This window comes from Oncorhynchus kisutch, linkage group LG15 (assembly GCF_002021735.2).
Source record: "Oncorhynchus kisutch isolate 150728-3 linkage group LG15, Okis_V2, whole genome shotgun sequence".
Taxonomy (NCBI): Eukaryota; Metazoa; Chordata; class Actinopteri; order Salmoniformes; family Salmonidae; genus Oncorhynchus; species Oncorhynchus kisutch.
The window spans coordinates 60,847,389-60,864,370 of record NC_034188.2 but is presented as its reverse complement, the minus strand read 5'-3'; positions in this window follow the sequence as shown (position 1 = coordinate 60,864,370).

Genomic DNA, 16,982 nt, shown 5'->3' with positions numbered 1-16,982 from the left:
CCTGGCACTGAAATAAAATAGCTGAAACTAGTTTAGGTGTCTGTCAACGAATGTTGTACTTCCCTTGCCCGCAATACTGCAAAATTGTCACGTGACTGGGGGGTTTACTAGTTATTATTTTCTATGTGGGGTTCTAGTTTAGTTTTTCTATGTTGGTGTTTGGTGTGATTCCCAATTAGAGGCAGCTGGCTATCGTTGTCTCTAATTGGGGATCATATTTAAGTAGCATTTTGTCCACCTGTGTTTTATGGGATATTGTATGTTACACCTCTTAGTTACGGTTCGTTGTTTGTTTCGTTCTTGCTTTTGTGCGTTTCGCTAAATAAAGATGTGGAACACAGATCACACTGCACGTTGGACCAAGTATGCTAAAAAATAACGTGACAGAATATCCCATCAAACCAGGACCAAGCAGCGTTCCCAAAGAGGGAAGGATTTCTGGACATGGGAAGAAGTGATGGAGAGATGCGAAACCCTTCCTTGGCAACAGACGGAAGGAGATTATGGAGGACTGCGACGACGAAAGGGTTCGCGGCTACAGAATGCCCAAGGACAGCCCCATGATCTTTTGGGGGGGCACATGGAGCTGGTGGCTGAGCAGAGGGATGAGCCAGAGACTGTCAGGGAGGCAATGGCGAAGTTGGGAGAGAGTGAGATGAGTGGAGATGTTGTGCAAGTGTGTTCTGTTCAACATCTGACCATCTGACCAGAGGATCCAGTTAGAAGTTTGGTGCAACCTGTGCCGGTTCCACGCTTCTGGCCTCAAGTGCGCCTCTCCAGTCCGGTGCGTCATGTGTCTCCTCCTCGCACTCTCCCTGAAGTGCATGTCCCCAGTCAGGTGCATCCTGTGCCTGCTCCTCACACTCTCCCTCCAGTGCGCCTTCCCAGTCAGGTACGTCCTGTGCCTGCTCCTCGCACTCTCCCTGAAATGCGTGTTCCCAGTCAGGTACGTCCTGTCCCTGCTCCCCACACTCGCCCTGAAGTGTGTGTCACCAGTCTGGCGCCACCTGTACCGGCCCCACGCATCAGGCCTCCAGTTCGCCTCCCCAGTCCAGAGTTTCAGGCGACGGTCCCCACTCCAGAGCTTCCGGCGACGGTCCCCAGTCCAGAGCTTCCGGCGATGGTATGCGTACATTCGTCTTTAATCAAGAACAAAACTAACAAAATAACAAAACGATACGTGAAGCTAATATGGATAGTGCAGACAGGCAACTAAACAGAACAAGAACCCACAAATACCCAAGGGAAAATGGCTATCTAAATATGGTCCCCAATCAGAGACAACGATAAACAGCTGCCTCTGATTGGGAACCAATTCAGGCCACCATAGACATACATATACCTAGACGTACTAAACCCCTAGACTTACAAAACCCCTAGACAATACAAAACAAGCATACCCACCCTGACCTAACCAAAATAACCAAACCAAACCAAAATAATAAAGAAAACAGAGAACAGAGAACTAAGGTCAGGGCGTGACATGGTCGTTAATATCCATTTATTTTGAGATAACCATGCCTCCTCAGTGTAAGAACATAGATGCGTTATCAGAACTCAATAACCTAAAAGAATATACATTATTTGGCAGTATTGTCCCCACAAGCATTATTGACATCATTTATTTTCTGAGAGTATTAAGAATAAAGCACACTTGACAGAGTAGCTTTGCATATTGTTGCATATTGTTGTTCATAAAGCCTATAGTATATGTTAGGTTACCCAGTGTCTCAACAGGAAGAGGATTGGCTATTCCTGTTATAACATTTGAAAGATGAACTAGATAAGTCACAGTTACATACATGGTATTGCAGATGTACCGAAATGCTTGTGTTCCTAGCTCCAACAGTACAGTAGTCTCTAACAATTCACAACAATGCGCACAAATCTAAAAGTTAAAGATTGGAATAAAGAAATACAGTGGCAAGAAAAAGCATGTGAACCCTTTGGAATTACCTGGAATTGTGCATAAATTGGTCATACAATTTGATCTCATTTTCAATGTCACAACAATAGACAAACACAGTCTGCTTAAACTAATAACACAAAAAAATATACGTTTTCACGTCTTTACAGTGCAGGATAGAAAAAGTATGTGAAACCTTGGATTTAATAACTGGTTGACCTCAACCAAATGTTTTCTGTATTTGCGGATCAGACCGGTGCAACAATCATGGTGTCACGCCCTGACCTTAGTTATCTTTGTTTTCTTTATTATTTCGGTTAGGTCAGGGTGTGACGAGGGTGGTATGTGTGTTTTTGTATTGTCTAGGTTTTTTTTGTATTCTATGGTGTTTTGGTATGTCTAGGTATGTGTAGGTCTATGATGGCCTGAGTTGGTTCCCAATCAGAGACAGCTGTTTATCGTTGTCTCTGATTGGGGATCCTATTTAGATTGCCATTTTGGTTTGGTGTGTTATTGTCTATGTGTAGTTGCATGTCAGCACTCGTGTTTATAGCTTCACGTTTGTTTAGTTATTTTGTTTAGTGCTCTTCGTTGAAATAAAGAAGAATGTGTTCATCTCACGCTGCGCCTTGGTCTCCTCGTTACGACGAACACATGGAGAATTTTGGAGCATTCCTCTTTACAAAACAGTTTCAATTTAGCAATATTTGTGGGATGTCTAGTGTGAACCGCTCTCTTGAGGTCATGCCACAGCATCTCAATCGGGTTGAGGTCAGGACTCTGCCTGGTATTTTTCTTCTGTTGATGCCATTCTGTTGTTGATTTACTTCTGTTTTGGGTCGTTGTCCTGTTGCATTCACCCTACTTTTGTTGAGCTTCAATTGGCGGACAGATAGCCTAACATTCTCCTGCAAAATGTCTTAATAAACTTTTTTCGATGATAGCAAGCTGTCCAGGCCCTGAGGCAGCAAAGCAGCCCCAAACCATGATGCTCCCTCCACCATACTTTACAGTTGGGAATCAGGTTTTTATGTTGCTGTTTTGTTATTTTTTTTTCTCCACACATAGTGTTGTGTGTTCCTTCCAAACAACACAACTAAGTTTCATCTGTCCACAGAATATGTTGCCAGTAGTGTTGTGGAACATCCAGGGGCTCTTTTGCGAACTTCAGACGTGCAGCCAAGTTTTTTTTGGACAGCAGTGGCTTCTTCCGTGGTGGTGTCCCATGAACCCCATTATTTTTTAGTGTTTTACTTATCGTAGACTCGTCAACAGCGATGTTAGCATGTTCCAGTGATTTCTGTAAGTCTTTACCTGACACTCTAGGATTCTTCTTAACCTCACTGAGCATTCTGCGCTGTGCTCTTGTAGTCATCTTTGCAGGGCAGCCACTCCTAAGGAGAGTAGCAACAGTGCTGAACTTTCTCCATTTATAGACTATTTGTCTTACCGTAGACTGATGAACATCAAGGCTTTTAGAGATACTTTTGTAACCCTTTCCAGCTTTATGCAAGTCAACAATTCTTAGTGATAGGCATCCCGCTAGCGGGAAATTGCAGGGCACGCAATTCAAATAAATAATCGTAATATTAAACATTCATGAACATGCAAGATCTTATATAATAATAAAATACTTCTTTATATCCCAAAAAGTCAGTTTAGTTGGTGCCCCCGATATCAGTAATCCACTTGTTCAACATGCAGACAAAGGAGCCCAAAAAGCTTCTGCTAAACTTTGTCCAAACATGTCAAACAATGTTTCTATTTAATCCTCAGGTACTCTAAAATGTAAATATACAATAATATTTCATATGGAAAGTAGTATGTTCAATAGGAAAGGAAAATTAGTTGTAACGGGTGTCGTCGTCTGATGAGGAAGAATTGGACCAAAGCGCAGCGTGGTAAGTGTTCATGACTTTTATTTAAACTGAACACTAGGACAAAATAACAAAGTGTAAACCGAAACAGTCCTGTCAGGTGCAGAAAACAACTACCCACAAAACATAGGTGGGGAAAAAGCTACCTAAGTATGGTTCCCAATCAGAGACAACGATAGTCAGCTGTCCCTGATTGAGAACCATACCCGGCCAAAACAAAGAAATACAAAACATAGAAAAAATAACATAGAATGCCCACCCCCAATCACACCCTGACCAAACCAAAATAGAGACATACAAAGCTCTCTAAGGTCAGGGCTTGACATTAGTAAGCCCTCTCCCTCGCGCGCCAAAAGACTATTCTTCCGGTGCTCTTCTCACGAAAACGCCAAATACTTGTTCGTTTTTCAAAAAACAAGCCTGAAACCTTGAATAAAGACCGATGACATCTAGTGGAAGCCATAGAAATTGCAACCTGGGAGACAGATTTACATAGAAACAATAGGTTCCCATAATAAGAGCCTGGGACCTTAAAAAAAATGTCTAGTTGGATTTTCATTGGATTTTCACCTGCCATATCAATTATGTTATAGTCTCAGACATTATCTTAACAGTTTTAGAAACATCAAAGTGTTTTCTATCCAATGCTACAAATTATATGCATAGGCTTGAGTAACAGGCAGTTAACTTTGGGCACGTCAGTCAGGTGGAAATACAGGAAACTAGACCTTATACCTATTTAATCTTAGGTCTCCTGAAATCTCTTTAGTTCGAGGCATGGTTCACATCAGACAATGCTTCTTATGAATAGAAAACTCTCAAATGTTGTAAGTGTTTTTTACAGGGCAGGGCAGCTCTAACCAACATCTCTAATCTCTTCTCATTGATTGGACTCCAGATTAGCTAACTCCTGAGTCCAATTCGTTTTTGGAGAAGTCAGTAGCCTAGGGGTTCACATACTTTTTCCAACCCACACTGTGAATGTTTAAATTATGTATTCAATATAGACAAGAAAAATACAATAATTGTGCGTTGTTAGTTGACGCCCACTGTGTTTGTCTATTGTTTTGACTTAGATGAAGTTCAGATAAAATTGTATGACCAATTTATGGAGAAATCCAAGTTATTCCAAATGGTTCACATACTTTTTCTTGCAACTGTATATAAAAATATAAATGAGTTGGGCAGACCAGACACCAGAGGGTGTCTGCCATACCAGGCGGTGATACAGCCCGACAGGATGCTCTCAATTGTGCATCTGTAAAAATGTGTGAGGGTCTTAGGGGCCAAGCCAAAGTCCTGTTGCGCTTTCTTCACCACACAGTCTGTGTGGGTGGACCATTTAAGATTGTCAATTATGTATACGCTGATGAACTTTAAGTTTTTCAACTTCTCCACTGTGGTCCTGTGGATGGGGCATGCTCCCTCTGCTGTTTCCTGAAGTCCACAATCAGCTCCTTCGTTTTGTTGACGTTGAGGGAGAGGTTATTTTTCTGGCAGGCTGTCTCGTCATTGTTGGTAATCAGGCCTGCTACTGTGTGGTCTGCAAAGTTGATGATTGAGTTGGAGGCCTGTGTTACCCCGCAGTCATGGGTGAACAGGGAGTACAGGAGGGGGATGATCACGCACCCTTGTGGGGCCCCTGGATCAGCGAAGTGGAGGTGTTGTTTCCTACCTTCACTTCCTGGGGGCAGCCAGTCAGGAAGTGCAGGACCCAGTTACACAGGGCGGGGTTCAGACCCAGGGCTGCGAGCTTAATGATGAGCATGGAGGGTACTATGGTGTTGAAGGCTGAGCTATTGTCAATGAACAGCATTCTTACATAGGTATACCTCTTGTCCAGATGGGATGTGGCAGTGTGCAGTGCGATGGCGATTGCATCGTCTGTGGATGTATTGGGGCGGTATGCAAATTGAAATGTGTATAGGGTGACAGGTAGGGTAGAGGTGATATGATCCTTAACTAGCCTCTCAAAGCACTTTATGATGACAGAAGTGGGTGGGTGATAGTCATTTAGTTCAATGAACTTCCTTTGGCACAGGAACAATGGTGGACATATTGAAGCAAGTGGGGACAGCAGACTGGGATAGGGAGAGATTGAATATTTCTGTAAACACTCCAGTCACCTGGTCTGTGCGTCTGGGCCGGGCAGCCTTGAGAGAACTAACATGCTTAAATGTCTTACTCATGTCGGCCACGGAGAATGAGAGCTCACAGTCCTTGGGAGCGGGCCGCGTTGGTGACACTGTGTTATCGTCAAAGCTGGTGAAGAAGGTGTTCAGCTTGTCTGGGAGCAAGATGCCGGTGTCCGCGACGTGCCTGGTTGTCCCTCTGTAATCCATGATTGTCTGTAGACCCTGCCACATACATCTTGTGTCTGAGCCGTTGAATTGCGACTTTGTCTCTGTACTGCCAAATTTGCCTGTTGATTGATTTACGGAGGGAATAACTACACTGTTTGTGTTCGACCATAATCCCAGTCACCTTGCCATGGTTAAATGCGATGGTTCCCACTTCAGTTTTGTGCGAATGATGCCATCTATCCACAGTTTCTGGTTTGGGTAGGTTTTAATAGCCTCAGGGTGAACAACATCCTCTATACACTTCCTGATGAACTCAGTCACCATTTCCGTGGATACGTAAAGGTTTTTCTCAGAGGCTACCCGGAACATATTTGGGGCGGCAGGGTAGCCTAGTGGTTAGAGCGTTGGACTAGTAACCGGAAGGTTGTGAGTTCAAACCCCCGAGCTGACAAGGTACAAATCTGTCGTTCTGCCCCTGAACAGGCAGTTAACCCACTGTTCCCAGGCCGTCATTGAAAATAAGAATGTGTTCTTAACTGACTTGCCTGGTTAAATAAAGGTAAAATAAATAAATAAACATATCCCCTTCCGCGTAATCAAAACAATCTTGAAGCATGGATTCTGATTGGTCAGACCAGAGTTGAATAGACCTTAGCATGGGTACTTCCTGTTTGAGTTTCTGCCTATAGAATGGAATGAGCTAAATTGAGTTTTGATCTGATTTGCTGAAAGGAGGGCAGGGGAGGCCCTTGTAGGTTGAGGGTTTTAGCAGAGCGAGTTCTACAGTCAATGTGTTGACAGAACTTCGGGAAGTGTTTTCCTCCAATTTGCTTTGTTAAAATCACCCGCTACGATAAATTCAGCCTCGGGATATGTGGTTTCCAGTTTGCACAAAGTCCAGTGTAGTTCCTTTAGGGCCGTCATGGTATTGCCTTGAGGGAGAATATACACGGCTGTGACTATAACCGAAGATTATTCTCTTGGGAGGTAATATGGTTGGCATTTGATTGTGAGGTGTTCTAGGCCGGGTGAACAAAAGGACTTGAGTTTTCAAATTCACACCATGAGTGGTTAATCATGAAACATTACCGCCTTTCTTCTTCCCTGAGAGTTCTTTATTCCTGTCTGTGCGATGTACTGAGAACCCAGCTGGCTGTATGAACGAGGACGGTATTTCCAGAGAGAGACAGGATTCTGTGAAACAAAGTATGTTACAGTCCCTGATGTGTCTCTGGAAAGAGATCCTCGCCCTGAGCTTGTCTATTTTATTGTCCAGAGACTGAACATTAGTGATCTGACGCATCTGATGGTGCGCACGCCTCCTGAGTCGGACCACAAATCCACTCCGAATACCTTTTGGGGCATCCTCTGAGACAAGTTCAATTGCCCTGGGGGTAGGAACAAAGAATCCAATTCAGGAAAGTCCTATTCCTGGTTGTAATGTTGGTGAGTTACCACCACTGAAATCCAAAAGTTATTTCTGGCTGTATGTAATAACACTAATAATGTAAGAAATAACTCACAAAAAAATACTGCAAAGTTGCTTAGGCACTAGAAGCAGAGCTGCCATGTCTGTTGGCGCCATCTTTATACTATACTTCACAATAATTTTGTGGTTGAACTTATTTTCTTAAAGCCGCAGTGCCCCATCAAAATTAAGTTACACTTTCAAACTTGGTGAAATTGCATGGCAGGCGAGCATTTTACATATAGAATGAAGTCTTTGTTAGACCCCCACGGGTGGCTGAATACATATGAATTACTAGAAAATATGTAACTTTAACAAGAAACTCAATACAGAGAATTTGAAATCCTTTTAATTTGACTTGCACTTGTATGTGCTACTCTATTGTTGCAAAACAAACATTGTTGCAAAACAAACATAGCTACCCCTGCCACTGAAATAAAATAGTTAAAAACTAGTTTGAGGTGTCTCTTATTGAACTTTGCACTTTTGTTGAACCCAATGCTGCAATAATGTAGCTCTGTATAGTAGGCTATTTTACATCCTGTTATTTAAGCTAATAGAAAAAAATAGTAACACTACCACTACATCAGAGAGGGAAGGGCCAACAAATCTTCAGTCAATGGTTGGCTAGTCAATATGTCAATCCAACTCAACATGCAAGGTTTGTCCAATGACAAGTGTAAATAATTTGATTTACTGCCTGAAGCTTTACAGAACCTAACTCAGACCCATGCTTAAACAATCATTCTTACCATCATAAAACAGTGAAAATACATAATTTTCAACTGTCAGAATATGAATATACAGTGCCTTGCGAAAGTATTCGGCCCCCTTGAACTTTGCGACCTTTTGCCACATTTCAGGCTTCAAACATAAAGATATAATACTGTATTTTTTTGTGAAGAATCAACAACAAGTGGGACACAATCATGAAGTGGAACGACATTTATTGGATATTTCAAACTTTTTTAACAAATCAAAAACTGAAAAATTGGGCGTGCAAAATTATTCAGCCCCTTTACTTTCAGTGCAGCAAACTCTCTCCAGAAGTTCAGTGAGGATCTCTGAATGATCCAAAGTTGACCTAAATGACTAATGATGATAAATACAATCCACCTGTGTGTAATCAAGTCTCCGTATAAATGCACCTGCACTGTGATAGTCTCAGAGGTCCGTTAAAAGCGCAGAGAGCATCATGAAGAACAAGGAACACACCAGGCAGGTCCGAGATACTGTTGTGAAGAAGTTTAAAGCCGGATTTGGATACAAAAAGATTTCCCAAGCTTTAAACATCCCAAGGAGCACTGTGCAAGCGATAATATTGAAATGGAAGGAGTATCAGACCACTGCAAATCTACCAAGACCTGGCCGTCCCTCTAAACTTTCAGCTCATACAAGGAGAAGACTGATCAGAGATGCAGCCAAGAGGCCCATGATCACTCTGGATGAGATCTACAGCTGAGGTGGGAGACTCTGTCCATAGGACAACAATCAGTCGTATATTGCACAAATCTGGCCTTTATGGAAGAGTGGCAAGAAGAAAGCCATTTCTTAAAGATATCCATAAAAAGTGTCGTTTAAAGATTGCCACAAGCCACCTGGGAGACACACCAAACATGTGGAAGAAGGTGCTCTGGTCAGATGAAACCAAAATTGAACTTTTTGGCAACAATGCAAAACGTTATGTTTGGCGTAAAAGCAACACAGCTCATCACCCTGAACACACCATCCCCACTGTCAAACATGGTGGTGGCAGCATCATGGTTTGGGCCTGCTTTTCTTCAGCAGGGACAGGGAAGATGGTTAAAATTGATGGGAAGATGGATGGAGCCAAATACAGGACCATTCTGGAAGAAAACCTGATGGAGTCTGCAAAAGACCTGAGACTGGGACGGAGATTTGTCTTCCAACAAGACAATGATCCAAAACATAAAGCAAAATCTACAATGGAATGGTTCAAAAATAAACATATCCAGGTGTTAGAATGGCCAAGTCAAAGTCCAGACCTGAATCCAATCGAGAATCTGTGGAAAGAACTGAAAACTGCTGTTCACAAATGCTCTCAATCCAACCTCACAGAGCTCGAACTGTTTTGCAAGGAGGAATGGGAAAAAAATTCGGTCTCTCGATGTGCAAAACTGATAGAGACATACCCCAAGCGACTTACAGCTGTAATCGCAGCAAAAGGTGCCGCTACAAAGTATTACCTTAAGGGGGCTGAATAATTTTGCACGCCCAATTTTTCAGTTTTTGATATGTTAAAAAAGTTTGAAATATCCAATAAATGTCGTTCCACTTCATGATTGTGTCCCACTTGTTGTTGATTCTTCACAAAAAAATACAGTTTTATATCTTTATGTTTGAAGCCTGAAATGTGGCAAAAGGTCGCAAAGTTCAAGGGGGCCGAATACTTTCGCAAGGCACTGTATATGTTAAACTTGGATTTAAAAAATGTAGTGATTTAAATTAAATAGAAATTCACAATGTGATATTTCTGTTCAGTATTTCTTGTATCTTGTTTATGCATGTTATATCACCCTAAATGTGTAGCCTAGATTCAACCATACAGTACTTTCTTCATGCATATTAATGTTAATGCATCCATGGAATGATGAATTTTCTTCAAAAGTGTTTGTGAATCTATATTTATTTTGAGATACACTGAGGAGGCCTGGTTATAAACACATAGATGTGTCATAAAAACAAACGATAAAAAATGAGATTTGTGTAAACACAAGCATTATTGACATAATTTTTTTCAGAATTAAGAATAAAGCAACCAGTGGAAAAATATATATTGAAAGAGTGGCTTTCCATATTGTTATTCTTCTTTAGAAATAAGTAGTCACAAATTTGTTCTATCAATTTCACCCTATAAACTTTATAGTGCACTACTTTGGCTCTGGTCATAAGTAGTGAACTATTGCAGACTTGTTTACGTGTTGCTGTGCGTTTTGTTGCCAACCTCACTTTGCTACCTGACAACTTTACGGTTTTTACTTTTTAATTACCCTTTATATTTTTGGGTTTTCCCTCAACTTTTTTTTCCATTCAACCTTTTTACTCCAGACGCTTTATCTGGACATGGTTCGTCAGGACCTCCAACAGCCGAAGCTAAGTAGCAACATTAACATGATGCCTTCTAATTGCAGTCGCTGTACTCATAATATACAGGAGAACGATCGCCTTACGGCGAGGATAGCAGTGCTACAAGCCCAGCTTCAGACGCAATCGTTAGGCAAGGGTAATTTCAGTGTAGGAAAGGATGAAACAGCGTCTGTGCCACCAGTAAGTACAGATAGTAACGTTAGTATAAATCCCCTCGCACGGTCCCCGCAGCCGGACAACTTTCTCACGTTTTCTGAAGGGAAATGCTGTAGGAATGCTCAACCAGTGTGGCTCATTTAGTCGACAGAAACTTTCAACCGGTTTTCCCCATTAAGCAACGAGTCAGAGTCAAAGGCCGAGCCTTCTCTTGTCTCTACTCCTCCCGTTACGGGGTCTGAGACGCCGAAGCTTCCCACCATTAGCTCTGACAAATTGAAAACTCTAGTCATTGGCGACTCCATTACCCACAGTATTAGATTTAAATCGAATCATCCAGCGATCATACACTGTTTACCAGGGGGAAGGGCAACCGACGTTAAGGCTAATCTGAAGATGGTGCTGGCTAAAGCTAAAACTGGCGAGTGTAGAGAGCATAGAGATATTGTTATCCACGTTGGCACCAACGATGTTAGGATGAAACAGTCAGAGATCACCAAGCGCAACATAGCTTCAGCGTGTAAATCAGCAAGAAAGATGTGTCGGCATCGAGTAATTGTCTCTGGCCCCCTCCCAGTTAGGGGGAGTGATGAGCTCTACAGCAGAGTCTCACAACTCAATCGCTGGTTGAAAACTGTTTTCTGCCCCTCCCAAAATATATAATTTGTAGATAATTGGCCCTCTTTCTGGGACTCACCCACAAACAGGACCAAGCCTGACCTGCTGAGGAGTGACAGACTCCATCCTAGCTGGAGGGGTGCTCTCATCTTATCTACCAACATAGACAGGGCTCTAACTCCTCTAGCTCCACAATGAAATAGGGTGCAGGTCAGGCAGCAGGCTGTTAGCCAGCCTGCCAGCATAGTGGAGTCTGCCACTAGCACAGTCAGTGTAGTCAGCTCAGCTATCCCCATTGAGACCGTGTCTGTGCCTCGACCTAGGTTGGGCAAAACTAAACATGGCTGTGTTTGCCTTAGCAATCTCACTAGGATAAAGACCTCCTCCATTCCTGTCATTATTGAAAGAGATCATGATACCTCACATCTCAAAATAGGGCTACTTAATGTTAGATCCCTTACTTCAAAGGCAATTATAGTCAATGAACTAATCACTGATCATAGTCTTGATTTGATTGGCCTGACTGAAACATGGCTTAAGCCTGATGAATTTACTGTGTTAAATGAGGCCTCACCTCCTGGCTACACTAGTGACCATATCCCCCGTGCATCCCGCAAAGGCGGAGGTGTTGCTAACATTTACGATAGCAAATTTCAATTCACACAAAAAAAAATGAAGTTTTCGTCTTTTGAGCGTCTAGTCATGAAATCTATGCCGCCTACTCAATCACTTTTTATAGCTACTGTTTACAGGCCTCCTGGGCCATATACAGCGTTCCTCATTGAGTTCCCTGAATTCCTATTGGACCTTGTAGTCACAGCAGATAATATTCTCATCTTTGGTGACTTTAATATTCACATGGAAAAGTACACAGACCCACTCCAAAAGGCTTTCGGAGCCATCATCGACTCAGTGGGTTTTGTCAACATGTCTCTGGACCTACTCACTGTCACAGTCATACTAGTTTTGTCCCATGGAATAAATCTTAATGTTTTTCCTCATAATCCTGGACTATCGGACCACCATTTTATTATGTTTGCAATTGCAACAAATAATCTGCTCAGCCCCCAACCAAGGAACATCAAAAGTCATGCTATAAATTCACAGACAACACAAAGATTCCTTGATGTCCTTCCAGACTCCCTCTGTCTACCCAAGGATGCCAAAGGACAAAATCAGTTAAACACCTACCTGAGGAACTCAATCTAACCTTGCGCAACACCCTAGATGCAGTTGCACCCCTGAAAAATAAAACAATTTCTCATAAGAAACTAGATCCCTGGTATATAGAAAATACCCGAGCTCTGAAGCAAGCTTCCAGAAAATTGAAACGGAAATGGCGCCACCCCAAACTGGAAGTCTTCCGACTAACTTGGAAAGACAGTACCGTGCAGTATCGAAGAGCCCTTACTGTTGCTCGATCATCCTATTTTTCCATCTTAATTGAGGAAAAGAGGTACAATCCGAAATTCCTTTTTGATACTGTCGCAAAGCTAACTAAAAAGCAGCATTCCCCAAGAGAGGGTGGTTTCACTTCAGCAGTAATAAATTCATGAACTTCTTTGAGGAAAAGATCATGATTATTAGAAAGCAGATTACGGACTCCTCTTTAAATCTGCATATTCCTTCAAAGCGCAGTTGTCCTGAGTCTGCACAACTCTGCCAGGACCTAGGATCAAGAGAGACACTCAAGTGTTTTAGTACTATATCTCTTGACACAATGATGAAAATAATCATGGCCTCTAAACCTTCAAGCTGCATACTGGACCCTATTCCAACTAAACTACTGAAAGAGCTGCTTCCTGTGCTTGGCCCTCCTATGTTGAACATAATAAACGGCTCTCTATCCACCGTATGTGTACCAAACTCACTAAAAGTGGCAGCAATGACATAAAAAAACTATCGGCCTATATCGAATCTCCCATTCCTCTCAACATTTTTAGAAAAGGCTGTTGCGCAGCAACTCACTGCCTTCCTGAAGACAAACAATGTATATGAAATGTTTGTCTGGTTTTAGACCCCATCATAGCACTGAGACTGCACTTGTGAAGGTGGTAAATGACCTTTTAATGGCATCAGACCGAGGCTCTGCATCTGTCCTTGTGCTCCTAGACCTTAGTGCTGCTTTTGATACCATCGATCACCACATTCTTTTGGAGAGATTGGAAACCAAAATTGGTCTACACGGACAAGTTCTGGCCTGGTTTAGATCTTATCTGTCGGAAAGATATCAGTTTGTCTCTGAATGGCTTGTCCTCTGATAAATCAACTGTAAATTTCAGTGTTCCTCAAGGTTCCGTTTTAGGACCACTATTGTTTTCACTATATATTTTACCTCTTGGGATGTCATTCGAAAACATAATGTTAACTCACTGCTATGCGGATGACACCCAGCTGTACAATTTCAATGAAACATGGTGAAGCCCCAAAATTGCCCTCGCTAGAAGCATGTGTTTCAGACATAAGGAAGTGGATGGCTGCAAACTTTCTACTTTTAAACTCGGACAAAACAGAGATGCTTGTTCTAGGTCCGAAGAAACAAAGAGATCTGTTGAATCTGACAATTAATCTTAATGGTTGTACAGTCGTCTCAAATAAAACTTTGAAGGACCTCGGCGTTACTCTGGACCCTGATCTCTCTTTTGAAGAACATATCAAGACTGTTTCAAGGACAGCTTTTTTCCATCTACGTAACATTGCAAAAATCAGAAACTTTCTGTCCAAATATTATGCAGAAAAATGTATCCATGCTTTTGTCACTACTAGGTTAGACTACTGCAATGCTCTACTTTCCGGCTACCCGGATAAAGCACTAAATAAACTTCAGTTAGTGCTAAATACAGCTGCTGGAATCCTGACTAGAACCAAAAGAATTCATCATATTACTCCAGTGCTAGCCTCCCTACACTGGCTTCCTGTCAAGGCAAGGTTTTACTGCTAACCTACACAGCATTACATGGGCTTGCTCCTACCTATCTCTCTGATTTGGTCCTGCCGTACATACCTACACGTACGCTACGGTCACAAGACGCAGGCCTCCTAATTGTCCCTAGAATTTCTAAGCAAACAGCTGGAGGCAGGGCTTTCTCCTATAGAGCTAAATTTTTATGGAATGGTCTGCCTACCCATGTGAGAGACGCAAACTCGGTCTCAACCTTTAAGTCTTTACTGAAGACTCATCTCTTCAGTGGGTCATATGATTGAGTGTAGTCTGGCCCAGGAGTGTGAAGGTGAACGGAAAGGCTCTGGAGCAAAGAACCGCCCTTGCTGTCTATGCCTGGCCCGTTCCCCTCTTTCCACTGGGATTCTCTGCCTCTAACCCTATTACAGGGGCTGAGTCACTGGCTTACTAGGGCTCTTCCATCCCGTCCCTAGGAGGGGTGCGTCACTTGAGTGGGTTGAGTCACTGATGTGATCTTCCTGTCTGGGTTGGCGCCCCCCCTTGGGTTGTGCCGTGACGGAGATCTTTGTGGGCTATACTTGGCCTTGTCTCAGGATGGTAAGTTGGTGGTTGAAGATATCCCTCTAGTGGTGTGGGGGCTGTGCTTTGGCAAAGGGGGTGGGGTTATATCCTTCCTGTTTGGCCCGGTCTGGGGGTGTCATCGGATGGGGCTACAGTGTCTCCTGACCCCTCATGTCTCAGCCTCCAGTATTTATGCTGCAGTAGTTTGTGTCGGGGGGCTAGGGTCAGTTTGTTATATCTGGAGTACTTCTCCTGTCCTATCCGGTGTCCTGTGTCAACTTAAATATGCTCTCTCTAATTCTCTTTCTCTCTTTCTTTCTCTTTCTCGGTCGACCTGAGCCCTAGGACCATGCCTCAGGACTACCTGACATGACTCCTTGCTGTCCCCAGTCCACCTGGCCGTGCTGCTTATCCAGTTTCAACTGTTCTGCCTGTGATTTTTATTATTTGACCGTGCTGGTCATTTATGAACATTTGAACATCTTGGCCATGTTCTGTTATAATCTCCACCCGGCACAGCCAGAAGAGGACTGGCCACCCCTCATAGCCTGGTTCCTCTCTAGGATTCTTCCTAGGTTTTGGCATTTCTAGGGAGTTATTCCTAGCCACTGTGCTTCTACACCTGCATTGCTTTCTGTTTGTGGTTTTAGGCTGGGTTTCTGTACAGCACTTTAAGATATCAGCTGATGTACGAAGGGCTATATAAATACATTTGATTTGATTTTGATTTGTGGTGGTTAATTTCTTTACTATCAAATAAGGAGAGACAAACTTATCACACAAGTCAGAGTTATACTTAAACTAAATATTTAATAAGAGCTTTGCAATAGCAATGACTTTCAACTATTCACCATTTCTAATGATCCATTGAGAGTGATAAAACAAAAGTACCCAAGATACAAGATACACCCCTTTCAACCTACATGATGAGCAACAGATACATAGAATGGTCACAAGGTTAAGATTTGTATGAAAGATATCTATAATACATAGCAGACAGAATCTGCTGTGTCAACAGTTTTCATTGTATAGACCAGTGTCTGGCCCTCCGACTCCAAACTGGAACCATCTCTCCCTGGTACGGTATAGAACAGAAACATTAACTCATGTTCTCTGGAATACTCTTTAGGTTTTATCACCCAAATACATCGTAAATCTCCTCTGTCAGTGTTATCTCATAGAGGCCCATCCTCAGTAGAACACACAGAATACTCTATTCTGTCGGGGAAAAAACAACAATTATAATGCAATACAAGCATTATAACATAATCTTGCAATTTCCTTGACAATATGCTGGGAATAGAGTGCCATTTGGGATGCCTTCAAGTGTTTTCCTGCTCTGGAAGTCTGCTACAATCTGCTACAAATAATATTTGTATATCACAGAAGATGGCGAAAGGCAGGGCCGCAACTTTCACTGGGAATGAGGGGGACGTGACCCCCCACATTCTGGGTGCCTTATGGAATATTACATGACAAAAGGGGTGGGCATCTAACCTCGGTGACGGCTCTGGTTCTGGACGCCGCCCCCCTTCTTTACCCTGAGTCCTCTCTTGTAGCACTGACCCATCGATCATCATCGGAGGCTCTGAACTGCAGATCCTCGCCGTAGGCCCCGGGCTGGGCACCCTCGCTGCGTGGATCATCACCAGATGTTCTGGACTGGGGACCGTCGCTGGAGACCCCGGACTGGCGACTGTCACTGGAGACCCCGGACTGGGGATCGTCGCTGGAGACCCCGGGCTGGGGACAGACGCTGGAGACCCCGGACGCTCTGGACTGGGTACTGTCGCCGGACGCTCTGGACTGGGCACTGTCGCCGGACGCTCTGGACTGCCGAGGCGCACTGTAGGCCTGGTGCATGGTGCCGGCACTGGTGGTACCGGGCTGGTGACACGCACCTCAGGGCGAGTGCGGGGAGGAGGAACAGGGCGTACTGGACCCTGGAGGCACACTGGATGCCTGGTGCGTGGTGCCGGAACTGGTGGTACCGGGCTGGTGACACGCACCTCAGGGCGAGTGCGAGGAGGAGGAACAGGACATACTGGACTGTGGAGGTGCACTGGAGGTCTGGAGTGTAGAG